The following is a 26,723-nucleotide window of genomic DNA, read 5'->3' on the forward strand; positions in this document are numbered from 1 at the left end:
TTTGCAGATTCATGTTTCCATGTGATGTTCTTCTTCCATCTGAAAAACTACTGTAAGTCTACTGGTGATGACCTTTTCTTGGATTTTGTTGGAAAAGTTTTCATTTTGCTTTCCCTTCTGAAGAATATTATCACTGGATAGAAAATTCTATTCTGGTAGGTTCTTCCCTCAACATTTTCAGGATGTCTTTTCATTATTTTCTGGATCTATAAGTTTACACTTTTCTTTAAATTTGGGAAATTTTTGGCCTTTAATATTTAAAATATTTTCATAGCTCCTCCTTCTAGGACCCCTACAATGTGTATTTAAAATCACTTTCTGTTATTCCACAAATAATGAAGGATCTTTCTAGCCTTTTTACTAACTGTGCTTCGTTTACTTTATGTTCTATTGTTATGTCTTCAAGGTTACCTATGTTTTCTTTTGCAGGGTCAAATCTGTTGCCAAATCTGTCTAATGGAATTTTTACTTCAGATACTGTATTTTTTTATTTCTTTTTGACTCTTCTTATATGTTCCATTTCTCTCCTCACCTTGGCCGTGCTTTTTATAAAATATAAATATGTTGTTATAATAGTTCTAACTTTTAACTATGAGGTCCATCATCTCTATCATTTTTATGTCTCTTTTTATTGACTGAGTTTTCTCCTGGTTATGAATCACAACATCTTTATTCGTATTCTGACAAGTATTTCTTTATTGGACGCAGAAACATTGTGAATATTACTTAGTTGAGTGTCTGAATTTTGTTGTCTCACTTTAAGGAGTTTTGCACTTGATATTGGGGGACATGCATTTTTCTATCAGTTTAAGCTTATTTAATTATCTTTTTAAACTTTGTTAAGGCTGGCAGCAATGGCTCATGCCTGTAATCCCAGCACTTTGGGAGGCCAAGGTGGGCGGATCACTTGAGGTCAGGAGTGACCAACATGGTGAAATCCCGTTTCTACTAAAAATTCAACAATTAGCCAGGTATGGGGGCACACACCTGTAATCCCATCTACTTCGGAGGCTGAGGCAGCAGAATTGCTTGAATCTGAGAGGTGGAGGGTGCAGTGAGTGGAGATCACGCCACTGCACTACAGCCTGGGCAACAGAGTGAGATTGTCTCAGACAAAACAAAACAAAACAAAAACAAAACCAACCACAGAGAAAAACTTTATGAGGAGTAGTCTAGAGTAAATCACGACCCCTATGGGGTGTCCACAGAGTATCTCACCTGGCCACTGTGGACATTCTACTCTGACTCATCAAAGTTTGAACACCTCCCAACCCTATTGAGCTCTGGAAATTGTTCTGCTTTTGCAAATCAGGCACTCTTTGCCCTGGATTGTGGACTTTTACTCTATGCACAACCTTGTACTTAGGGGCTACTTAAGGTAACCCTCATGCAGATTTGTAGAGATCTTTTGATGGGTAGCTTCATCCTCTCTAGAACTTTGCCCCACAAGTCCCAGCCATTTCATCCTTTTAATCTCTGATTTTTGTTTTATCACTTCAGGCAGAAAACCAGACCAATTGTAGAGATTATCTCACTTGTTTTCCTTCTCTCAGGAATCACAATCTGTGTTACCTATTTTTAACTGTCTGAAAATAGTTATTGTACATATTTTGCTCAGTTTTCTAGGTGATTATTATAGGAAGTTAAGTATGGTCCTTTGACTCCCACACACACACACACACACACACTTCATATATATATGTATAATTTTAAATGAAATGTGTTAAATGTAAGTCATTTGAATTTAACAGCCCAAAAATTATCTTAAAATGTTGTATTACTTCAGGTAAGAAGAGCTACAGTTTTTAAATGATACTTTGGATTTTAAAATATGGGAGAAACCTTAAGAGTTTGAAGAAATTGTTTTTTAACTTTGTATATCAAACAACATTTACAGACTCTCTAGTCTGAAAGATAAGAAAGTTGATCATACTTTTACTTCTTGCCAACTTTTTCTTCCCCCACTAACTGTCTTATACTTTTATTTATCCATTGTTAAGATGTATGACATTGATTTTTGCACTGTAGCCACAGTTCATGATATTGTCCTGTCTTAATTCTATGCTGAATTGAATTTAGTTCTCGCTGGTATTTTAACACAACTTATTCATTTTTGAGTTCTTCATTTTAAATTGTATTTTGTTTGGTTGAATTTATCATCAATGACCCCCTCCTCATAAAGACTCATAGGGGGAATGTTCTCTGAATCCTTAAGGCTTATGAGTTTCTGTGTTTAGACTTGTACTTGTAGTAAACTTGGATAGATATGAAATTTCCTCAGAACTTTTCATATATTGCTGTACTGCCTTTTATCATGTAATGTTACTATGGAGGGATCCAAAGACATTCCAATATTTCCCCTTTGTATATGAACTACTTATTGGCCTATATGTCCATAGAATTCTTTGGGTATATCTTTGAAGTTTAGCAGCTTTTCAGGAGATTTCTTACTATATTTCTTTTTGTATTACTTTTTCCTGAGTTATGGTATGTCCTTTTGACTATAGATTTAGATCTTTATTTCAAGAAAATATTCTTGCACCTTGGGGCTTGACCTCTTGAAACTTTTTCTAAAGGGCTTTCACTTGGAATCTGGCATTGGGCAGAGGCCAGAAAGGTCCTGGGGTGACTGTCAGTGGAGGCTTGAAGGAAAAGGAAGAGAATACTATTGAAAGCTTCCTAAAGGAAAGGTTATGTTATACATTAGCAGGACAATTGATGAGACTAGCTCCTGTAGTAACTTGGAAAAATATAAATATCTAATTAACTTATGTATCTAAGTTTTTTCCAGACAGGATATTTAAAGTGCCACCTGGTTCTTTGAGCTACTTATAAGTACAGTTAGGGAGACAGAAACTAAAGAAGGAACTATTTTATTTTTAAGCAGAATTTAGAAGAAATATTTCCATCCCAAAACTTGCTGGTTTAGCAAATAAAACTATTTCTCATTCCAACATTATTAGTCAGGAGAAATTTCTCAACCTAAGTAATGGTCTCAGGGCAAATATAAGATAACAGAACACTGCCTGTAAAATGTGGCTTTGCATTCAATAACCTATAAAATCATTTGCTAAGACATTAGAAAGATATAAGGTGACGTCTCACAGACCCTTTCTCATAAAAAAAAAAAAAGGACTTGTAATAATCTGAAGTGCATGGCTTGTAGAACCCCTCAGCTAGATGATGGGATTTTTAAAAATCTCAAGAGTGTTATCTTATAGCACTTTGACTCACAGTCAAAAAATAGAGATAGATTTTGTGGGTGTTGCTTTTGTCTAATGGAATAAATTTTAACTTGATACCTAGGAATTCCACAGAATTTTTAAAGGGATTTTATTAGCTTATATGAAAAGATACAGAAATAGTTCATAATAAAACGAGGCCTCCAGACCTCTAACTTACTTTGAGTAAAAAGCAGGTTGAGAAAGTGATTAATCTGTGCACACGGAACTTTTTATGTGTGTTAAAAGAAAGAATGACTCTAAGGAAACAGCTAAAGCCCAGCACTTAAAGCCAAGAGAAATGGAAAATGATCAAAGATTGTGGCAGAAATCCCTGATCAAGGAATCTGTGATATGTGGCCAGTTGAATTTCAGAATTACTATGAACCTCTGATGATTATATGCCTTCTATTGTACCCACTGTTAAATAAGAGTGACTATTGTAGTGTTTCTGACCCATTCTCATCTCACGTTGTAAATTGAGAGTGTGTTGGGGTAGTTAGAAACTTGCCTTTTTAGGTCACATGCCTTCAGATAAAGAGCTGTACCCAAGAGGCATCAGTCATATCTGAAAATGATTTAAATGACAATACTCTGGACTCCAAAACAGAATCTGAGGCTATAATGGATGAGATGAGATCATGGTGGTTCTTGGGAGTTAGAGGGGTATATTTTGCATGTGGGGAGGAGCCCAAAGGTACATGACAGTAAACTCTTATTTTAGTGACTCCTAATGAGCCATGCCTTCCAGTATTTATGCTCTAGTTTAGTCCCCTCTCTTTGAATTTGGGTTGGCTCTGTCGCCCACTTTAAGCAGTAAAATGTGCCGGGAAGCAATACTATGTCAAGTCTGGGCAGCTTCCACTTCCAAATTCTTAGAAGTGGGCTCTCACACAAGTCCAACTATCTTAAGACCACCATGCTGTGAGGAAGCCCAGACTATCCAGGTGGAAAAGCCACATGGATGGGAACCAGGGAACCCATGCAACACGCCTAGCTGAGCTCTCAGCTCACCTTCAGGACTGAGTTGCCAGCCATCTGAGTGATTCTCATCAGTGAATTAGTTGAGCCATCTATGCAAATGTTATATGGGGTGTAAATGGTCCTCCCCAAGCTCTGTCCAAATTGCAGATTTGTAAGAAAGTAAAATTTTAAGCTACTTTGGGATATTTTGTTATACAGCAATAGATAACTGAAACATCTTGAATTTCTACCTTGAGTTATTTTTATTGCAGACATCACGTTGTTAGAAATTTCTTTGAGACCATGGGGGCAATTTCTCTTAATATATATTTCTTCATCTCTTTTTTGTTGATGGTGTTTTCTTCATTCTCTCCAGCCCTCCCCCACCAATTACCTATATATTTGTTCCTGTTGTGTCCTTTCTAATTATTACTAATCATCAAGTAATTTAAATAAGTAATTGAATAACTTAGTAATTCAACTAAAATGAAGTATTGGCTTATAAATAAGAATGTGAAGTGATGTACGGAGAGGGTAAATTATAATGGCTTCGATTCAGGTTTCACTCCTGTGTTCTCTGCCCAGCGTGATATCACCATGTGGATTTCAGTATTTTGAGTGTTTCTGTGGCTCAGAAAGTAACCCTTTAAAGTTACAAAATCCTCTTTTTTGATGGTTTTTTTTTTTTCCTTGTAAATTTGTTTGAGTTCTTTGTAGATTCTGGATATTAGCCCTTTGTCAGATGACTAGATTGCAAAAATTTTCTCCCAATCTGTAGGTTGCCTGTTCACTCTGATGGTAGTTTCTTTTGCTGTGCAGGAGCTCTTTAGTTTAATTAGATCCCGTTTGTCAATTTTGGCTTTTGTTGCCATTGCTTTTGGAGTTTTAGACATGTAGTCCTTGCCCATGCCTATGTCCTGAATGGTATTGCTTAGGTTTTCTTCTAGGGTTTTTATGGTTTTAGGTCTAACATTTAAGTCTTTAATCCATCTTGAATTAATTTTTGTATAAGGTATAAGGAAGGGATCCAGTTTCAGCTTTCTACATATGGCTAGCCCATTTTCCCAGTACCATTTATTAAACAGGGAATCCTTTCCCCATTTCTTGTTTTTGTCAGGTTTGTCAAAGATCAGATGGTTGTAGATGTGTGGTATTATTTCTGAGGGCTCTGTTCTGCTCCAGTGGTCTATATCTCTGTTTTGGTACCAGTACCATGCTGTTTTGGTTATTGTAGCCTTGTAGTATGAACAGACACTTCTCAAAAGAAGACATTTATATGGCCAAGAGATACATGAAAAAATGCTCATCATCACTGGCCATCACAGAAATGCAAATCAAAACCACAATGAGATATCATCTCATACCAGTTAGAATGGCAATCATTAAGAAGTCAGAAAACAACAGGTGCTGGAGAGGATGTGGAGAAATAGGAACAATTTTACACTGTTGGTGGGACTGTAAACTAGTTCAACCATTGTGGAAGACAGTGTGGCGATTCTTCAAGGATTTAGAACGAGAAATATCATTTGACCCAGCCATCCCATTACTGGGTATATACCCAAAGGATTATAAATCATGCTGCTATAAAGACACATGCACACATATGTTTATTGCGGCACTATTCACAATAGCAGAGACTTGGAACCAACCCAAATGTCCATCAATGATAGACTGGATTAAGAAAATGTGGCACATATACACCATAGAATACTATGCAGCCGTAAAAAAGGATGAGTTCATGTCCTTTGCAGGGACATGGATGGAGCTGGAAACCATCATTCTGAGCAAACTACTGCAAGGACAGAAAACCAAACACCACATGTTCTCACTTATTGGTGGGAATTGAACAATGAGAACACTTGAACACAGGAAGGGGAACATCACACACCGGGGCCTGTAGTGGGGTGGGGGTAGGGAGAGGATAGCATTAGGAGATATACCTAATGTAAATGATGAGTTAGTGGGTGCAGCACACCAACATGGCACATGTATACATATATAACAAACCTGTACATTGTGCACATGTACCCTAGAACTTAAAGTATAAAAAAAAAAGTTACAAAATCCTCTGCTTGTAATCCAGTGACTAACGCTATCCTTCCTCTGTTTTTCCCGCCTCATCTTCAGCAATCCCTTTTAGTAGTAAATAGCGAGACCATGAAATTTATCGTTCAAATGATCACAATGCCCCTATTTGAAAGGGGCTTCTACTTATAATTGCACTATGATGGTAGGCGTAAAATGGGCAAATCAGGTTAGCAAGCCACATGGTTTGTAAGCTTGGGTTTTGAATAATATAAATGGCGTGCACCTTCTTGAGCTCTACCTGCTTAGCTTTCCTGCTGTGGAAAAGAATAGGACTGTGCAGGGACAGTCCCATGCTCTGGTTTGAGTGTTCTTTTCTCCTCCAAAATTCATGTTGCAACTTAACCCTCAATGCAACAGCAGTAAAATGTGTGGCCTTTGAGAGGTGACTAGGTCAAGAGGTTTCTTCTCTTGTGGATTAGTGCTCTTATAAAAGGGCTGGAGGGAAGTAGCAAGGCCTCTTTTTGCCTCTCCACCTTTTGCCATCTGAGGACTTAGCAAGAAGGTACCATCTTGGAAGCAGAGAGCAGCCCTTACCAGACTGTGAACCTGCTGATGCCTTGATCTTGGGCTTCTCAGCCTTCAGACCTGTGAGAAGTCAATTTCTGTTCTTTATAAATTACCTAGTCTATGATAGTTTGTTATAGCAGTGGGAACAGACTGAGACACCTCACTTCTCCTTTGGCCTGCCTATGTCTCTACATCTCATTGTTTCCATCAATGAATTATCGCATTGACCATTTTAGACTAGGTCATTTGCATATTGAAGGAATTCTATATCCTGCCTAAATATCTATGAAGGCTATGTGTAACTGTCAGTAACTTTTCTCATTTGGGGTAAGGTTACAAAGCACATGACAAAGTTTGTGGTTTGTGGTTCATAGCCTGTGATTTGGAATTTTCTTTATCTACCTCTATCATTACTATGGGGATACACTTCCTTTCTATTTTTACTTTTTCAAATTGCTTTTCTGGGTTTAGAGGAGAAATGTGGAATTACATGTCTTTACTCTGTTATCGTTAACTGGAATACTACTGTTTTGATATAGAGATATGACCATGATATAAAGCCAAACAGAAGAAAGCAGATTATAGTGCATTAGTTATGGTATGTATCCCTTTGTGTTAAAAAATACATTTCACCTTCCTAACCTACTACTAAGAATATTTATTTCACTTCTAACCAAGGTTATTTTATGGAATGGAGAGGATGTATATAATATATATAATTCTGAAATTTTTGCAATGGGCATGAATTACTTTTATAACTCAGAAATCAATGAAGATAATTCAATTTTGGAGAATTCTGTGGCCCTTATTACATCATGGTGTTGAAGATCCATGCCACAAACAAGGTATCTTGTGGTTAAGCATGCAATGCCTTTTTATTTTGACCCCAGTAGCCTTTCATCAAAATTTTCCCATTGCAGACCTTACAGAGAATTATCTTCCTGAGCTCAAGAGAATCTAAAAGTTGCAAGGCAAGGAGCACTTTGATGCCATAGGTTAAAGGCTACTAGGATAGGATTGAATTAACCACCACAATAACAACAAAAAGAAAATCCCTTGTCCATGTGGGATGGTTGATGCCTGTTGTCTGGGCTTCTGAGTCCACAGTTGGCCTGTTCCCTGACTCTATTTATTTCCCTAGCTCACATTACTCTTTCCCTGCCCACTGTCCTCTGAGTTCTTCTGTCCTAGGACTCAGCATTAATATTGTAGCAACGGTGATCTATCCTTTGGCATATACAAAACGGAGAAGACATGCAGTAAATCACAGCAATAAGCCTGTGCTGCCAGAGTTTCCTTGGAGGGCTTTACCGAGCACACCAAGAAATGGATTCATGAAACTTAGTGTGCTAGAGTGGAAAGTAAAACACAGAAATGAAATAGAGTGGTGCATACAGCTGTCACACTCACATCAGAAATCTAGATGAGAAAGGGAGGCATCATTGGCTCGAAAAGATCTTCCAGGGAAGAGCAGAGCTGCTATCGTGTGTCAAGCAGCTGACACAGGAGCCAAGCTTGATGAGTCACTTTGATGCTTAGCTGGAAAATTCCTTGGAAATAAACACATTGTTCAAAAGAGGCCAAAAAATCCAAACCAATATAGAGAAGAGAGCCAAGGGAATGAATAAAATCCAGTAAATGAAGGATAATGATGGTCCCTGTGCCCACTCCTGATCATAACCTGGACCTCAACAAGGGCAGGTGCTTGAGGTTAAGACGTTGACTTGTGCAGTGGAAAAAATATGACCAAAGAGCCAGGTGGACCTGCACTGAGACCTACCTTGCTCACTAGCCACTTAGATTTAGAATATTGGGAAAGCTACTTTGCTCTAGAAAAATTCTCAGCTGGTTCTGTTTGGTTTCATTGACTCTGAGTTTGGATTTCTTTATCTTTAATGTCAAGACAATAGTATTCTGTCCATGATGTCGTTTTGAAGATTAAATGAGATAACACTGATAAACACCTGTAGTCTATAGAAATTGTTCAGTAAGTGCAAGTTGCCAATTCTCTGGAGCTTGTTATCTGCCCCCAAGCTCTCTGGGGTGAAACACTTCTGTGCCTTGCCCTGACCTTTCTCCTCTTCCTCTTTCTCCCTCCCCTGCTCCATAAAGATAGTGAAGCCCTGAGCTGGCAGATAAATTGGACTCCTGCTCAGGTGAAGCAGAGAGAATGCTTGATGTATTTTTTTTTTTCTGTAGCTGAGGAAGCAAGTTGCATTTGTGCTCCTGGTTTCCATTACTGGGCTGGTCATATTTTATCTTCCCTTAACTGGCAACCAGATCCCTCCAGGTCAGGTCAACACAGACTCTGAATACAGGAGAGAGAAGCAGGCACTAAAGCTGGTCAGAAGTATTTATTTCTCTTACAGCTGTACTATCTAAAAGAGGCACTAAAGTTTTCCAACGTGAGGCTGGGAGTTGCAGTTCTCCTCTGCAATGCCCTTTGAGTCTCAGGGCTGTTTCCACTCAGCTGATTCTCCATGATGCTCTTGGCCTTGTTCCTTTGCCCAGCTTTCATCACAGTGTCCACCTTCTCAAAGCCATCATTAACTCCCCATTGCCCATAAAATATATCTTCAAATCCTTACCCCGGTATACAGTGCCTGCTACTCTGACTCAGACTTACCCTTCGTTTTATTTTCTACCATCCCTAAGCACTCGCCAGTCCAGTACCAAACTATTCACTGTTTCCCACCTACTCCTTATGTTTTCCTGCCTCTGTGCCTTTTTGATGTGTCTGGAATACTCCTTTCTCCTCCTCCTCCTCCTTCTCCTCACTCCCATGGTCAAGTCATACTTGGTCTGCAAAGCCAAGTATGGCTCCGGTATAAGCCATAAAGTTTTATTTGTGCACCCTTCAGCTGAGGGGTAATCCTGCCATTCTCTGAACTTCTTTCGTTTTCTGTGAACAGAGCACCCATGACTGGTACTAAGAATTCTCTACTCTGCAATACAGGCTTTTCCAAGCTTAGTGTTCTTCCCTAATAGAATGTAGGTGCCTTGAAGATAAGACTTGTGTTTGACCCCTACTGCTTTTCCCCAGTGTCTAATATACTTTGGCAACTGGATGACTGAATTTGGGGGTATTAGTTGAGCTGTTTACATATATACAATTACTGATGACCTAGGAGTTGATACACCAAGGATGGCAAATTCCTGCCATGTATACCCTCACAGCTCCTCTGGTACTGGTGGAAAAATTCTCACAAATTCACCCCAATCAGGAAGTGGCTGCTTGGAGAAGTGGGTAGAGAAGGATTCTCAGGTTGTGTCTTGTGCCAGTGGGATGGAGTGCTGTGATTGATTGATGATGTCTCCTATTACCAATGGATCAGAATTGACAGAAAGGTGGAAACTTTATGTTTCCATATTGATAGAAAGAAAGTTCTGATAAATGGGGTGGGCGTACTGACAATGAAAACTGACACTCCTAAAATTGTTAGGAGACAACATAGAATTGGAGTCACCAGACATAACTTTAATTTGGACCTCTTCTACTTGGGAGCTAGTAGAAAATTACTTAATCCTCATTTTCCCACATGTCAAATGAGTTACTATCACCTATTTTGCCCACCTCAGTTAAAGAAATATTTTTGGGGAGTTATGATGGCAAAAGGAGATAGATATGAATGTATCAGTTTATTTTACATTAATTCTGATGACTTTCCTTTTGGTCTAGAAGCTTCTGGACTGTCCATGTCCAGTGATGTCCATGCTGACTTTAGGCATCTTAGGCCTAGCAATGAGGCCATTTGAGATCAAAGCCTTCCAACTGGGGAATGTGGCACTTAACTTTCTCTTCCCAAGTGAGGCCAGAGATGTGAGGATGGACACAGCTCTCCTGTTGTGTTTTATACACACTGAATTTAATATCCAACTAATTTGCCCTTTATATCCAATCAAAGAGTAAGTGGCTCATGAGAACAGAGTACGGTCCTTCAATTCTGCATTTCTTCCTTGTGTTTATTCCTTGACCTATTTATTAACAAACAAAAAAACCTTTCCTCTTAACACAATATTTCAATCCAATTGAAATTATTTTTTAAAAATGACACTAGGATATGTACAGTTTTCTCTCCAATGTAGTTTCCAACCCTCATAAGTAAGTTCTATGCTCTGAAGAAGCTACATAGAAACAAAACTAAGTGTATCCAAACAAGTTCGTCATTTTTATGCTACTCTCTCCTTTAAGGCCTAAGAAATTACCTATTGACCCTTTTAAATATTAAACCCCTTTTATTATCCCTTTTATTGGCCATCTGCTTAATGTTAAGTGAAAGAGCCCTAAAAATAGGTCCAACATTTAAAATCTATGATAATTGCCCTTGAATGGGCAAGAAAGTAGACCTGTCTCTATTGAGTGCTCATGAAGTCAAATCTTGTGAGGCTTTTCTGATCTGGATTGGGAAATCACCTCAGCCTTTGGGCCTCCTGCTGAAATGGATGCTTTCAAGTAGGAAACATAAATTAAGTCAAAAGATTGGAGTTCTAGAAAATCTCTCATCCCCCACCCTTCTCCAAAGCCATACAAGAAAATAAAACAGCAAGAAGAAAGAGATTTGTGAAATGGCTAATGAAAACTAGTCACATAAGGACATTAAGCCAAGAAAATCTGAATGGGGAAACTGAATGTCAGATATGAGAATGTTAAGGAGATGATCACTCTCCCTGGTTGTGTAAAGCTGGGCGGTTTTCACAGCCATGTGGTGTACCTGCTGACTAGTCACCTCATGCTGCTACACAGAGAAACTTGGAAGGCACTAAAGGCTTCTGAAGGGCACTTGTCACTGTCATATAATAGGATATTTTGTGGTCTGGAAAAAGTATTTGATTGAATGCTTTAGCGATTTCAATATTGATTTGTTCCTTCTGTCACATTTGTTACATCTGTGTTAGCGTCCCAGGGAAAACAATACAGTTGTGATTTGTTACCTGTATTGTTTTCAGGATAAAAACTGGATGACCTCCTGTGTGTGTGTTTATTTTTCCATCACCAGGTGAAGCTATTACTCAAATTAACATTTGGTTTAGACATTGGATTTAAGAAATAAACAAAGAATTTGATTGTTTTTTTGATACCTCCATTATGGGGAAGAATTTTACAGGAAGGCAGGGAGAAAAGACTTCTCAAGAAATTGCTATACAACACAGTGAAGAAATCTCTCTGTGATTATAAAAACATAAAAGAACAGTTGGATGATGAGACCACCTGATTCTCCTGGGAACTCTGTTGACATTTCTGATAATGGAGAAGGGTCTCTGTGTGAACTTCAGAAACATTCTGTAATTTTTTTCCCTCTTCTCTCCAGCTCAATGGGTTCCTGGCCAAACCCCAGGACCAGGCAGTGAGAGAGAGGCTGGGTCTCAGCTCACTCTCAAGATGAAGTGAAATGCCAGATGTGCTCCAAATACTGTCTGAAATCTCCAGGGAAGTTAGAAAAAAAAACTTCAGAGCTGTCTACTTTGTGAACAAAAAATCCCCAAATTAAGCAATCCAGGGTAGCTTCTGACCAACTCTTTGGTGCTTGTCTCTTATGGCACGGTTAAGGAATCCTGCTCCAGTCAATGTGGGTCTTTATGGGAAGGTGCTAAGGGTGCTTGGGGGAAGGTCACATTTGAAGTGGGAAGTTGAAAATCTGCATAGCATGGAAAAAGGAGAACCACTGTCCACAGGAGACAGGCCTTCATTAGTTTTAACTAAAATATTGACATTTCACTTGGGCTTTTGGTAGTAATTGCTCTGTTGCACAAATACGAAATGTCCAGCCAGGCCAGCACTTAGAACACCTGTCCTAGATGCTTAAGAGTAACTAACAAAAACTAGATGGCTTTCAAAAGAATTAGAAAACAAGACACAGTCTGGGAGAATATGTTTGCAAATGACAGCTGTAAAGGACTGTTATCCAAAGTTCACACACAAAATAACTTAAAACACAACAATAAGAAACCAAGAAACCCAATTAAAAAATAGGCAAAATACCTGAACCTCAAAGAAGATACACAGATGGCAAAGAAGCATATGAAAAGATTCTTGATATAGTATGTCATTAGGCAACTGAAATTTCCAATTAAAATAACAATTAGATACCACTATGTATTTATTAGAATGGCCTAAGTCCATGACACCTAATGGCCTAAGTCCATAACTGATAACACCAACTGTTGGTGAGGATGTGGGGCAAGAGGAACTCTTATTCATTGCTGGTGGAATTGCAAAATGGTACTGTCACTTTGAAAGATGGTTTGATAGTTTCCTACAAAACTAAACATACTCTTGTCATACAATCCAGCAATTTCACTCCTTGATATTTTCCCAAAGGAGTTGAAAACATATGTCTACACAAAAACCTGCATGCAAATGTGTGTAGCATCTTTATTCTCAAATCCCAGAACTTGGAAGTAACCAAGATGTTCTTTAGTAGGTGAATAAATAAATAAAATATGGTACATCCAGACAATGCAATATTATTCAGTACAAAAAGAAATGAGCTATTAAACCCTGAAAAGACGTAGAGAAACTTTAAATGCATATTACTAAGTGAAAGAAGCCATTCTGAAAAGGTTACATACTGTACAATTCTAACTATGTCACACTTTGGAAAAGGTGAAACTGTGGAGCCAGTAAAAAGGTCAGTAGTTTCCAGGGGTTGGAGGGAGTAAGAACAGAGGGCACTTAGGGTAGTGAAACTGCTCTGATGGTACTGAAACAGTGAATACTTGTCATTACATATCTGTCCAAACCCACAGAACGTACAAATTCAAGGGCAAACCTAATGGTAATGGTTTTTGGGTGATAATAATATGTTAATGGAGGTTCATGGGTTGTAACAAATGTACCACTCTGGTGGGGGATGTTGATAATGGGGGAGGTTGTGTAGATGTAAGTACAGGGGGTATATGGGAACTCTGTAATTTCCACTCAGTTTTGCTGTGAACTAAAACTTCTCTAAAAATATAAAACCTAGTAAAGAAAATGGATGGCTTGAAATTTGGAGGAAAGTAAAAAATGCCAGATATAAGAGGCAATGACAGTAGAGAAGCTCTCTTTCCTTTTAGCACCATTGGCCCTTCTTTGGTTTCTTAAAACACATTTATGCCTAGTGTTCCCATTATTGGAACACTAAGCATGTGGGAGTTATTTATATCCTACTGCTCAAGGTCATTGCCAAGGTCTGATTGCAAAAATTCAAAAAATTGTAACCTCAGGCATAAATGGGTTAATAATCTTGAAATGGCTACTATTCATGGAGTCCATTTGGGCATGGAAAGGCTTCCCATGCATTATGCCACTCAATCCTGATAGCTGCCCTATTTATAGGTGTCAGATTAGATAAGGAACCTGAAGTTCAGGGAGGCTCTATGGTTTCCCTAAGGGAGTCCAATTCATGGGGAGGTCAAAATACAAATGGTAATGCATAAGTTATAAGTATCCTTCCTAGGATTCTGAATCCTGATTTTATACACATCAGAATCTCTTATGGAACTTCCAAACATGCACATTCTCAGGTCTTACTCAACACCTCCAGGTAGGGTGGTGGGAAACCTTGGTTTTTGCTTGTTTATGTATTCAGCTCTCCAGCACATTCTGAGGCATAGCCCTTCAGAGCCACACCACAGGCCTGGAATGAGTAGGCTGTGCTTGGCAGTACTGGAGAAGGCCAGAGAAATGGCAGAAGAGCCTCAGGCTGGTGCTTGGAAGACAGCGGGGTAATGCATAGGCACAAGGTTGGCTCTGTTGCCCAGCATCACCAAGGACACTGCAAGACCCTTCTTCTTTACTGTGCATGGTTGTTTTAAAAATCATTTTCCTTGCTTCCAGCCCCCAGCCCAATTCCTCACACAGAATAGGTGCTCCAGCATGCTTGACAAATGACTACACAAATGCTTCATTCTCTCCATAGCTCATAACACAGGAAATTTAGGGTGTAGACTGAAAGGGTGTGACTGACATCTGGAGAGCAATATTCTGTAGTCAATGAAAGAATGGGAAGGAGCAGAATGTTCTGAATGGCTGAACACCAGACCTTCCCATGTGTCATTTCATTTCTTCTCAAGACTGCCCTCCAAAGTAACTTCCATTACACACACGGAACAGATGAGCAGCTGGGGTTCAGACAATTTGCATATTCTGCTCACAGTCACAGGGCTAGTGTGGGAAAGGGCAGAATTGCCACCTATCTATCTGACACAAAGTCCATGCCCTTTCTACTTTATACCCTGTGTCTCTGGATTATAGAATAGTCTTTGTCAGAGCAGCACCATTCAATGGAAATATAAGACCAGCCACAATTGTGAACCACACATATCATTTTAAATTTTCTAATAGCCATATTAAAAAGATAAAAAGAACAGATGAAACTAATTTTAATGATATTTAAATTTAACCTAATATAACCAAATTATTATCATTTAAACATGCAGTCGATTAAAAAATCTCAAGAAGCTATTTTACATTGTTTTCTTCATGCTAAGTTTTCAAAATCTGGTGTGTATGCCACATTGACAGCACATCTCAATTAGGACCAGTCACATTTCAAGTGGGACATCTAGCTCATGGGGACTGGATGGACAGTGCAGATCTAGACAATTAGTTGTGCTATGAGGGCACTTACTTGGGTTGATGTGGGAGAACTTGGTGTTGGTAACTCAGGAAGAGGTGATACTCTGAAGGGCAATTAGGCAGTTTGGTGCCAAGAAAATATATTCATTCATTTCATAAACTACTGAGTACCTACTTCATGCCAGACACTGTTCTAGGTCCTGGGGTAGAGAGGTGAACAAATCCAAGTGCTTTCACTAATGGAGTCTACATTCTAGGAGAGAAGACAGACAATAAGCAAATAAACACATAATGTAAGTGATTTGAGAAAAATGATGTCAGAAAGCCAATAGAATGTGGCAAGGAGTATTTTTGATGCATTAACAAGGAGAGGTCTTTCTAAAGAAGTGATATTTGAGTAGTGACTGAATGAAGCCAACATAGGAATATCTAAGGAAAGGGTGTTTTTGGCAGAAAGAACCTGAAGATGGCAACGGGCTTTATATATTCTGGGAGTAGCAAGGCGAGGCCAGTGTTGGAGGAAAGGGCTGATGGTGAGGAAAAAAGACTCAAGGAAGATAATAGAGTTGGCTCATGTGAGGGTTCATATGGTGGGGTAAGGACTGTTCAAGTATGGTGGGAAGTCTTCATAGAGTTTTGGGTCAGGGAGTGGGGTGCTGTGATCTACATATTCTATAAAGGGTAATTCTGGCCGCAGTATAAATAGTAAACTGGGGTTAGAGTAGCATTGGGTGGGCAATGACAGGTTGTTACTGCAGGAAATGTGTAGAGCTCTGAGGAATTTGTCCAGCTATATTGGAACAAGGATGAGCAAACAATGGACAAGATTCAATTCTCATGGTACAGCTATACTAAGTGCTGGCTTATATGCTGTATAGACGCAAGCTGATAATCAAAGAGCATTTCTCACATTACACAGTTGAATGATATGAAATGAATTAACAAGACAGGAACTCAGACAGAGAATTATATGAGGGCCAATTGCCAAAGCTAGGGTAGGATCACTTCCAGAAGACAAGAATTTGATCAGGAACTCAGAAATACCAGACCTTGCCTTAGCCCAGCCACTTCTCTTCTCTCAGAGGGGCCCAAGGAAGGCTGAATTACAAAAAAGTGACATGTGGGAAGTAAGAGTAGTACTTCATTGTTACTGACCTTGTATAAAAACTTCAATGTAGAGATACAGGGTTAAAAATGGTGCAAGAGTCATGAAAGGGGGTTCCCCTCTCTTAGACACAAATCTTGGAATCTTATGAAAACAGATGAGAGCAGTCCTTTAATAGAATGTAAGCTTTTAAGGGCTGGGATCCTATCTTGTTTATAACCATATCCCCAGAGATAGAACATCTAATACATATTCAATATTTGTTGCATCCATCCACCCATTCATTTGACAACTCCTACATCTAATAAACATCTTGACCAGGCACTAGGCTACAGCAGGGAAGAGACACGGCTTTGCATTCTGAATTCATAGCCTGCCATCAGAAACAGCCTTTCACTACAGGATGGTGAGTTCTTTGGAGAGGAGGAAAAGCTTGCTCTGAGAGCATGCAAGAGGATTCTCAAATCCAGGGCAAGGAGTGGTGGGGAGCCTCCCCTGAGGCAATGGTGCCTGCCCAGATCTGTGTTGGGTTTAGAGTGGGAGATTTCTGGCATTTGTAGATAGTAAAGATATACTCTGTTGGTAAACTGGCTGGTATTATGTAGGTAGCTTGAATGCAGAACTGAATATTTAGAATGATAGAATGATGATTAGTTGGCAAATGTAAATGGTGTTAAAGCCTCATTAATATGTATAACCTATGCTTTTCCTAAATTTGGTAAAATAAAAAGCAGGAGTATATGCTAATTTTTAAAACTCTACATTCATACCATTCATTTGTGTAATATGGCATCTAATACCTGATTATCATAATTTTACCTAAATAATGAATAAATTAGACAGGGGAAAAATTAAAACCTTTCATATTAGACACAATTGTAATTCTTTTACTGTAACATTCACAGTTAAATTCTTAATTAAGCTTGCATGCTTCTTTTACAGAAGTACATTTTGTAGATATAGTTAATTTTTTAGTATTTGCATCCACGAGAGGAAAGAGCAGCATAGATATTTTCCCAAAACCAAAGTTTAAAATCCTTCTCCACTGGGCTGTGTCTATCCTGTACAATTACTGATATTTGCTTTCCTAAATGATGCTCTTTATGGGATAATATTAACATATGTTTGCATATCCAGAAAAGAAAATAGCTGATATAAATCAGTAGAGAGAATGTAGTAGAGGCTGAGTGATGGAGAAGTCTTGTGGGATTTAGGTTTTTTCAGTGATAATGTGTAATTGCCTAGCCTACACATCATAAGTTGAAATAGAAGATGATAGTTTTCTCACCACTTCTTTTCTTCTTTCCTTCCTTCTTTCCTTCCTTCCTTCCTTCCTTCCTTCCTTCCTTCCTTCCTTCCTTCCTTCCTCCCTCCCTCCCTCCCTCCCTTCCTCCCTCCCTCCCTCTCTCCCTCTCTTCCTCTCTTTCTGCTTCCCTCCCTTCCTTCCATCTTTCCTTCTGTAACCTCAATTTATTTATTATGTTTCCCAAAATGTTGTGTCAACAAAGACACATGAATCCATACAAGTTCAGGTAAAACCTTAACAAGAAATTTGGGGAAGCAGTTTATCAATATGATAATCTCTGTGGGAACTAAATACTCCAGCCCATTTCGAGTCTAAAATCCTCTAGACACGTGATCATAAACTTGAGGAGGATAGCCTCCTTCTGTGCATATGTTGATACCTAATACAATTTTTTTTTGAGAATTATAGAGAATTCGGCAAGCATCTTCAGTCATGAGAGGGCGTTTTGAAGTATTTGTTGCTGTCATCATCATAAAGATTACAAATGATCTCCCTGCCACTCAGTGTGCATTTTCTAGGATCAGACATCAAACCAAAGATGGCAGAAATGCATTCAGAGCTCCACTGTATGAATTTACTTTGCTTACTGCATTTCTTTTCTTGGAAATGTAATTGCTTTGGAATTACTGGGATCATGGGAAAAGCGTGCCATCAAGAAAGTGAGCGATTGAGTGGGGGAAAAGTGATAAAGTCAATTTAAGTTTGACAGAAATATTGGGGCTTTCTGATCCACAAATTCTGGGTAATTACTTCAGTCTTTGCAAAGTCAGAGGGAATATTTTCATTCATTTTTTGTTGCTTTTGTTGTTCAAAACACACAACAGGTAGGCCTAGTGCATTACCAGAAGACTAGAAATCATTGGAATAATGTGACATCTGTAAACACAACTATATAATCCAATCATCACAGAGATATAATTGAGTTTGGTTGTGAAAAAATAAATGAAGAAGGAAAATAACGGATCAAAGTATCAAATACTAAACAGACATTAGCAAAATGTTTTTTTCAGTAGTTGTACAAGATATCATAAAAGCTGCAAAGAATTTTCTCTTGGGCATGAGGTATACACTTCTGAGCATAAAAGCATGTAGATGTATACACATACACATTCACACACTGGAAATCTCATCCTTCTTATTCTTTTGGCACCGTGTAAATACAAAGATGTAGACTTAGTTGGGTTCCAAGCTAGGTTTCTTTGATTGCAAGTAAAAAAATGGATTTTGGCTAATGTAACCAAGCAGAAATATGTTGGAAGGAATGGGATTGCTTACACAATCAGTGGGAGGCTGAAGAAGCAGGCTTGGAAAAGGGCAAGAATCAAGGTATTTCTAGTTTACAGGAATTATTTTGCAGCAGCATCACAGTGCCAAGGCTCCCTGAGTGAGCCCCAGTCATTTTCATTCTACTTAATCCTTGGTTTAAATTAAGATTCCTGGAAGGGAGCATTCAATGACCTATTTATTCAAAAGCTCATTCTTGGAAAGAGAGAGTAGGATACTTCCATCAACTGTCCCACCAGACTGTATCCAATGGAGGAGGGTCTCTACAAGGATGGACACTGGGTAGCCAAAACAGCAAACCCATACAGTCAACGGTGTGAGGGTGAGTAAGTTTTATTCACCTTAACCCTGAGTGATGATCCTAACCCTGAGTGGAGAAATGACCATCTCCTCTTAGACTATTTCCAAGGTACAAACAGAACTTGGCATGATGTCATAAGCTCCTGCTGGAATCTGATGATTGAGTCTCATACTACTCAGTTTTGTGACTTTTTGCAACACTCTTATTCTCATTGCATCTTAGTTTCCCCATCTTACATATCTCACAAAGTTATCATAGATACCAAGAGCAATCTATATCAAAGTATATGCAAGCACTTTATAAAACCTTATAGTGGTTTCCAAATGTTCCTGTGAGTTTGAGAATCCTCTAGTAGTGACTGCAAGAGCCTAAAGACAGACACAGAAACCCAGGAGCAGGTCTGAGGTCCTGAGCATGCCCTGGGTAATGAGATCAGTGTACACTCCATGAATGTGTGTCCTTGACAGATGAGATGCGTGAAATGCTATGTATCCACCAGACTTAGGCTGTACCTTATAAAGCAAAGCCTTCGCTTTCCTCTTTCTAAAACAATGTCCTGTGTTGCTGGTTCCCAGCAGTCTGCAAGCTTCAGGAATCTGCCTGGATTTTTGGTTCTTAAATGATAAATGAGAAACACACACAGAGAGGTCATACTTTATTGGAGAAATATGTTGTTAGAGTTCTTGTATAACTCAAAATTCACCTATTCAAAGAATAATATCAGCCAAAAGTGGGAGGGTGTTTGTTTGCCAGCTAAATGAATGTTCCCGTGTAGTCCTACTGTAAACTCTGTTTACAGTTCACTTGCCTTCTTTATGCTGAGATTAAATTATGTGATTGCCAACAAAATTTAATTGGGTAGCAGGAGGTTGCATTATTTCAAATTTTGTACATTAAGAGAGGCTCAAAATATTATATGTCACATAATCTTGAATTCATGTAATTTATGCAATGTGGTGTCACTATAATTTAGGACCATGTTATAATACTCATACTTTCTACAATGCCCCAACACACTACCACTGTCAAATGTATGCTATTTAGTAAATGTATAAGGAGGAGCCTAGTGAGGCTTGGGTACTAGAATGTACATTTCACCTTAGCCCACCTATGGAAAATTTTGGTTTTAGTAAAACTGGGCACAGGTGTCTGACGGCTGTGTCTTGTTTTCACACAAGCCAACTCTTGTGAATTGAATGAAGTTTTCATTTCCACACTGGGCTGATTTTTCAGTCGTGAAATGAGTTTCTCTGCTTTTGCTGGGGGGTTGAGCAGTACAAGTCAAGGGAGAAAACCTCACCCAGATTTCCTTGGTTAGTTTCAAGGAAGCCTTCACACTAAGAAAGGCATTGCCATAGGGCTGACGGAGAAAACACTGAAAGCGTGTATAAGTATGCAGTACCCACCCTGCTAGTGTAGCCCTGGGAATTGGCCCACAGGGTCCTTGCAACAAGCCTTTTAAGTCCTCATGTTCATTCTTGTTAATACGGCCACTGAGGCCCCTAAAAATCAACCCACTGCCCAAAGTCACACTGCTGGTACACAGTGAGGCTGGGCCTACTGAAAAACTGTATCATCCTCCACAAGCAACCCAGGTTCTCCTCTGAAGGCAAGACCTTTAAGCCATTTTATAGAGGAGCCCCTTGGACCTTTTCTCTTGTTTTCTCTAATATGCTCTCCCTCCCGTATCTTTTCATGCTATTTTCTAAAAACAATTCTCAGTGCTCTACCCACCAAATTCATTTTTTTCAAGGAATGATTAGGTGTTTTGTCAAATAAATAAACCCCTAGGATTCTGTATGACATAAAGGAAAAGCATTACATTCCAAAAAGAGGTGGCTATACAAATTACCTGAAAAATGTTTAATAGGTCAATAGGAAAATTCTTGAATGAATATACATCTTTCAAGTGAAATGCTCTTTGGTGTAGTTACATGAACGTGGCATAGATGAATTATGAAATAATTTTCTAGATTCCCCTGCCTAGGTCCTTGGCTGTAACTGGAATCTTTCCTCCAACTTCGTTCCTCTGTCTTCTTTTTTTGCATGTGTTTCACTATGACCTTGCCTAACGTTGCACTGGGAACTTAATAAATGAAGTTATTCTTCTCAGTTATTCACAATATTGTCCACCCAGGTTCTATCATTTCCTGAAATAAAAATAGTCTCTTACAGTGGTCTGGAGGTTTATTGTCTACAAAGCACTTTCTGCCTATCTGATCTCACTGTAGCATCTCAGTGCCCTCTGGCTTAGAGACAGTGAATATCACCCCTTTCTTATGGATTAGAAGCTTGAATTGCAAGTTATTTTGTGACTTGCCCGGGGCAGTAGAGCTGGGATCCATGCCTATGTCACTTGATTCGATGCCCTCTGTTCTTTTCCTTTTGCCACACTGCTTTTCCCCCAGGGACACTCCTTGGATGCTGCCCACTTCTCCCCAGGTCTGTATTACGGGGCTTGGAATATCCACAAACAAATGTGACCTGAAGTAGCATCCTAGCAACTGCCATCCCAGGCGGTGACTGCTCTTCCCCTTAATGGCGTAATTATTTGTATTGAAGTGCTGCTCTGCAACCAAAGCCTAGTGTCCAAATGGCAATTCACTGAATCTAAAACTCAGGAGTGGTCAGTTGCCATCATGCTCCAACCCTCTTTACATCTTAACTCACTGCTCTGGAGAAGAAGTTTTGTGTAACCTCCTAACCAGAACCGACCGACAACACATGCAGGCCCTGCTGTAATTAAGTATTGATTTCATGTGATGTGTGTATACAGAGGAGGCTCATCTCATTTGTGGGCTGCTGTTATCTGTCGGTAGAACAAAATGTGTGATTATCAGTGGATGTCCTGTGGCTATCTATGGCGTACTGTAACCTCTCATCCATCTAATCGTAGAGACATTATGGTACGCCACTCAAGAGTGGGCCATTTGTCTTAACATGGCCCCTGCTGCTGTTGGTCTGTTTTTGTTCCCAGAAATAGCTGCACAGATTCTCCACTGAAACTCCCTCTTAGTTCCAATTTGGTGCTGCCAGGATGGAGAACCAGCAAGGTCCATCCACGATAATGTAATATGGCTGTGACTTCTAATAAATGGAACACCAGGCTTTATTTCTCTTCTGCTTTCTTTGAGGCAGTCACACCTCCTGCCATTATTCTGGTTACCTTGCTGAACCCAGGAGAAGAGGACAAGTAATTGTGGATGGAACAAAGTTCACCTCATAAACATTGTCATGAAATGCTGGAGGTTCTTGAGTCCCCCATCACCATTATGCAGCATTCATAGGCTCCCAGGCTGAACTGAGAATGCTCTGCTTTTTAGATTTGAGGGGGAAGGTATATTGGGTGGGGAAAGGGGCTTCATGCCTACTATGGGAATGAGAGCCTGAGGAACTGAAATCTGCGTCTTTCTTAATTGTGTGATTTCTCTTTCCACTTGAAAGTTTCATCTCTACTGAGCCACTGGCTCTCTTTACTAGGAGCTTTCTCCTAACAGTGGAATGAGAGTTTCTAAATAAAGATATGAACTTTTTGTGTAGGTGTCTTTGCTTATTTGGCGTTTTCCGTCTTGGGGTAGGAGGTTGGATGGAATAGCCTTCATAGGTAGTGCTTTTGCTGTCCCCGCTTGCTCAAAATATTGGCCTGGGGTATCAAGAATTGAACCAATTTAAAAATCTTGTTTCCTGTACCGGTGCTCTTTCCTTTAACACAGCGGTTTTCTCTCTTACCTACTGCTACCTAAAGTTATTTCCATTAGGTGTTTCTTTCCTGCTGCCATGTAAAAGGATTAAAAATAGCATTGTAGACAGACTGAATTTAGGGGGAAATTTTCCAGTCCCGTGCACCATTGTGGGTTGTCTTTGAAGCTCACACTGAACTCCTCCAGCTCCATTTTAAGTGTCATTTTATCACATCCCATTCACTTGAGTCCAGAGTCCTGAGCTAGGGAATGGCAGATAATTGCCAATCACACCATGAAAATGTTATCTGCATATTAAACACGTCACTCAGGAATCCAGTGAATGAGTCAGAGACAAAAGTTTAAAATAAGATCATCATTCTTGCAGGTTCTCCTTCCATACATTGCAGCAGGAGTCTGTTAGGGACCATATCGAAAAATAAAATTGTAGAAATCAAGGATGTTGTTTTCGGTACTTCTAGGTGGGAAATGGAGGGTCAGTAGGCTTCGGGTTGAGAGGGATCTGGGTTCGATTTCCCAGCTCTGTGATATTAAACAAATCAATAACTCATCCCTAAGGAGTCTCAGCCTTCTCATCTATAGAACATGGGCAAAATAGTGATCTTGCTGGTCAGGAAGATTAAACAGGCATCACCCATAAAGCCACCTAGTTCACTCCACGCACGGAGGCATCCTGTGGCACACTGCCCTCAACACCGAGTGAATGCCATTTTGAGTTAATTACAGCTCTGATTGCATAGACCATTTCCAAAGTTTAATTGTGTTTCTTTCATACAGTCATTTGAACTATCTACTGCGCATCTCTTGCAGGTTACACCTGGCTACTGGAAGATGTCCCGTGTGATTGTTCAAAGGGGTCCATTGAGAGGTGAGTGATAAGGCTGGTGAGAATTCTGTGGTATGCTTAAGAGTCATCTGGGCATTTGCTAAATCTAGTCAGATTCTAGGACTCCACCCCAGAGAATCTGATACAGCAGGTTTGAACACGGAACCCTGAAATTTGCACAATGAAGGTTCTCCTCAGGTAATTGTAATGTAGAGGCCTTTCGAACTAGACTTCAAAAAACACTGCCAGAAACATGCCCACAGAAGAACCACTAAGGACCTAGTGATATGGAAGGGGGGCAGGGAAGTGCTGGGAAGAAAAGGGTATGGTCCCTGGTGAGGGTTCCACCCCCGGCCTGTGCCCACGGACCTAGGTGAGAACAGGCACTCCTGCATTTGTGGCGAAATATTGCATTTCCCAAGACCACCCTGCCTTGCCACGCCCTCATCCTGTGCCTATAAAAACCCCAAAACCCTCACAGGCAGACACAAAGGTGGCTGGACATCAAGAGGAGCACATCAGCAGAGGAACACATGGGTGGCTGGATGTCGAGAGGAATGCACCAGTGTAGCACGACACTAGCACACTGCCAGGCCATTGACTGGCAGGACAATGCGGAGTTTGGCTGAGGTGGCTGGAAAAGAGTTGGGCGGCCAAGCAGCCTTACTCCACGAGAAAACCATCTCCCTTCTGGCTTCTCCATCTGCTGAGAGCTACTTCCATGCAATAAAACCTCACATTCATTCTCCAAGCCCACGTGTGATCTGATTCTTCCAGTGCACCAAGGCAAGAATCCCAGGATACAGAAAGCCCTCTGTCCTTGTGATAAGGCAGGGGTCTAATTGAGCTGACTAACACAAGCCACCTATGGACAGCTAAACTAAAACAGCTCCCTGTTACACACATCCACTGGGGCTTCAGCTGTAAACATTCACCCCTGGACACTGCCGTTGGGTTGGAGCCCCACAGCCTGCCTGTCTGTATGCTTCCCTAGAGGTTTGAGCAGCGGGCACTGAAGAAGCAAGCCACACCCCTATCTCATGCCCTGCAAGGGGAACAAGGGAACTTTTCCTGTTTCACTAGGATTGACCACTGGGAAAATGCCATTCATGGGAGATGAGACAGCAGCCTTCCAGTCACCAAAGGGCTGGGATATCCAGTCACCAGAGAGCTGTGATATGGACAAGCATGGGATTTGTCCTGGAGCCCCAGGGGTCAAAACAGAGCCTGATGGGTAGAGATTCTAGGGAGCAAATTTCCATTTAATATAGATGAGTACTTTTCTAAGAATTAAAGGTGTCCAAGTGTGGCCTGTGTAGCTTCAGGGGAAATGAACCCTCCAACTCAGGAGGAATTTAAATTTGTCAGTCTGAGTGGCCTCTGGAAATTTTATACAGAGGAGATTAACTCATGCTCTTAACCCCTAATGGCACCGAATTACTTTTATTGTCATTGTTTACCTTTAGGTCCAGTGTGTTCACTCTCACAGATATTTGTTATGCATTTACTCAGTGCCTGACTCTATGAGGATGAAGCAGGAAAGTGCTGTGCAAATCCAGGACAGAGTGTGATTTTCGCAGATGCTGTTATTAGAAAAGAAAACGTTGGGTTTCACTTTCAATATGGAAAGAGGTAGTGGGTATTTCTGGCAATGAGAAGAGAGGGAGGGATTACTCATTGGAGGAAAGAGGTAATGAGTAAGCTGGTTCTGCTTTGAGAAGAAAAATGTTTTCACATCAGCCTTTAACAGATTGATTAAGCAAAGTTTTCATTTTCTTTCAAATAATTATTTGTTTTTCTACCTTTCTCTTCATAGCTGTGAAATTCTAGATGTCTCTTAGAAATAAAATACGTTGCTACACACTTATTTTTCTCAGCTCTATATGCATTTCTCCTTCTTTGAAATTTGTGGCCACCATTAATGTATATAAGATGTTCTCATTTTGATTTTCAGTTGAGACACTGCAGGCTTTTATGAGGAATGCTTTGGATCAAGCAAGAGACACTGAGTAGTTTCCTTCCTTCCAAGATTTCAAAGCAACAGCACCATATTGAGTCTAAACTCAAAAGCTTTGTTCAGAAGCCAGCAGCTGGCTACTCACACCAAGATGGCACTGGATGTTTTTGGAGTGGGATATCCAGGTGACATTTTAATAAAAGCTTTCATGGGCCAATTATTTAAACTAGAGAGTTTTATAATTAGCTGACTTTGAAACCTTATTAAACCCCATGTGCAAGTTCATGTGAAATTGTACCTCAAGTTTCATTTTTCTTTGTTGTACCCCTCTTCTCTCCTACTTCCTTGATAGTTGCTATTTGTTTGATATTTTCAAAAACTTCTTATTGACATACAGATCCATCCACAAAACAAAGTCATAAAGGCACCTTGATCTGTAAAGTGTTCTGAGTTTCTTAAAACTCTAGTACAGAATGAGAGTCTCTAGAAGGCCTAGTTTTGGAAGTTGCCACCAGCATCAGATTTTTGCCGAATAGTGCTATATGTGTTCGATAATAAAGTTTCTGTTTCTGTCAACTATTTCTTACGGAACTATTCTCTGTGATGTTGAGGTTACAGAAAAATATCATTTTTCTGTCACTGTTGGTGTTCTTCAGGACCTCACTTTTAAATGGATGTCCTTTTGAAACCTAGGTGGTTATGTGCAACAGAAAAACACCTTATCCTGTGCCTCATTGGGTGACTTGGACAAAGTAACACAATTTTGATGGGGGAAATGGTACATATTATGTTTCATAGGAGCCAGGTTCCACTAATAATCATCTGACCCTTGTGACCCTATGTTTTCAATTTTCCTGTTAAAGAATGTAACAAGCAGTGTTGCTCAAGCCTATTTTTCTATTAG

General features: G+C 39.8%; 1 long non-coding RNA gene across 1 annotated transcript; it reads left to right on the forward strand.

Moving 5' to 3' along the window:
- Positions 1 to 20: 20 nt before the first annotated feature.
- LOC135969523 (uncharacterized) lies at positions 21 to 26,395 on the forward strand. The gene is made up of 2 exons (XR_010584782.1): positions 21 to 155; positions 23,847 to 26,395. It is a non-coding gene; the product is annotated as an uncharacterized lncRNA (long non-coding RNA).
- The last annotated feature ends 328 nt before the right edge of the window (positions 26,396 to 26,723 follow it).

The sequence above is a fragment of the Macaca fascicularis genome, chromosome 2 (assembly GCF_037993035.2).
Source record: "Macaca fascicularis isolate 582-1 chromosome 2, T2T-MFA8v1.1".
Lineage (NCBI taxonomy): Eukaryota > Metazoa > Chordata > Mammalia > Primates > Cercopithecidae > Macaca > Macaca fascicularis.